The sequence below is a fragment of the Bombus huntii genome, unplaced genomic scaffold, assembly GCF_024542735.1.
Source record: "Bombus huntii isolate Logan2020A unplaced genomic scaffold, iyBomHunt1.1 ctg00000261.1, whole genome shotgun sequence".
Lineage (NCBI taxonomy): Eukaryota > Metazoa > Arthropoda > Insecta > Hymenoptera > Apidae > Bombus > Bombus huntii.
Window position 1 is genome coordinate 30,001 of NW_026099473.1, and position 2,017 is coordinate 32,017.

The window sequence follows — 2,017 nt, forward strand, 5'->3', positions numbered from 1 at the left end:
TTCTAAGTCCCAACGTACCGGCTCGGAATTTTTCTATGTTCCAACGACCGGTCGTGTCGGTCCAAACGTTTTTATATCCGTCTGCCGACGATATAAACGCTTAATCCCGACGTATTTTATCGAGTTATAACGATTTCTTGAAAAATATTCGTACGTTATAACGCTTTTTAACGAATTAATCGAAAAAGAGTGTTCGGTCCGAAAATTTTCTAAGTACGAACGACCGGCCGCATAGGTCCGTTTTTAAAAATCGTTCTCGGACGGAAATAAACCATTAATCCCGACGTATTTCGTCGAGTTACGTCGATTTATGCAAAAAAATTCATACCTTGTAACGCTTTTTAACGAATAAACTCGAAAAAACTTTTTCGCCCTCGGAATTTTTCTAAGTCCCAACGTACCGGCTCGGAATTTTTCTATGTTCCAACGACCGGTCGTGTCGGTCCAAACGTTTTTATATCCGTCTGCCGACGATATAAACGCTTAATCCCGACGTATTTTATCGAGTTATAACGATTTCTTGAAAAATATTCGTACGTTATAACGCTTTTTAACGAATTAATCGAAAAAGAGTGTTCGGTCCGAAAATTTTCTAAGTACGAACGACCGGCCGCATAGGTCCGTTTTTAAAAATCGTTCTCGGACGGAAATAAACCATTAATCCCGACGTATTTCGTCGAGTTACGTCGATTTATGCAAAAAAATTCATACCTTGTAACGCTTTTTAACGAATAAACTCGAAAAAACTTTTTCGCCCTCGGAATTTTTCTAAGTCCCAACGTACCGGCTCGGAATTTTTCTATGTTCCAACGACCGGTCGTGTCGGTCCAAACGTTTTTATATCCGTCTGCCGACGATATAAACGCTTAATCCCGACGTATTTTATCGAGTTATAACGATTTCTTGAAAAATATTCGTACGTTATAACGCTTTTTAACGAATTAATCGAAAAAGAGTGTTCGGTCCGAAAATTTTCTAAGTACGAACGACCGGCCGCATAGGTCCGTTTTTAAAAATCGTTCTCGGACGGAAATAAACCATTAATCCCGACGTATTTCGTCGAGTTACGTCGATTTATGCAAAAAAATTCATACCTTGTAACGCTTTTTAACGAATAAACTCGAAAAAACTTTTTCGCCCTCGGAATTTTTCTAAGTCCCAACGTACCGGCTCGGAATTTTTCTATGTTCCAACGACCGGTCGTGTCGGTCCAAACGTTTTTATATCCGTCTGCCGACGATATAAACGCTTAATCCCGACGTATTTTATCGAGTTATAACGATTTCTTGAAAAATATTCGTACGTTATAACGCTTTTTAACGAATTAATCGAAAAAGAGTGTTCGGTCCGAAAATTTTCTAAGTACGAACGACCGGCCGCATAGGTCCGTTTTTAAAAATCGTTCTCGGACGGAAATAAACCATTAATCCCGACGTATTTCGTCGAGTTACGTCGATTTATGCAAAAAAATTCATACCTTGTAACGCTTTTTAACGAATAAACTCGAAAAAACTTTTTCGCCCTCGGAATTTTTCTAAGTCCCAACGTACCGGCTCGGAATTTTTCTATGTTCCAACGACCGGTCGTGTCGGTCCAAACGTTTTTATATCCGTCTGCCGACGATATAAACGCTTAATCCCGACGTATTTTATCGAGTTATAACGATTTCTTGAAAAATATTCGTACGTTATAACGCTTTTTAACGAATTAATCGAAAAAGAGTGTTCGGTCCGAAAATTTTCTAAGTACGAACGACCGGCCGCATAGGTCCGTTTTTAAAAATCGTTCTCGGACGGAAATAAACCATTAATCCCGACGTATTTCGTCGAGTTACGTCGATTTATGCAAAAAAATTCATACCTTGTAACGCTTTTTAACGAATAAACTCGAAAAAACTTTTTCGCCCTCGGAATTTTTCTAAGTCCCAACGTACCGGCTCGGAATTTTTCTATGTTCCAACGACCGGTCGTGTCGGTCCAAACGTTTTTATATCCGTCTGCCGACGATATAAACGCTT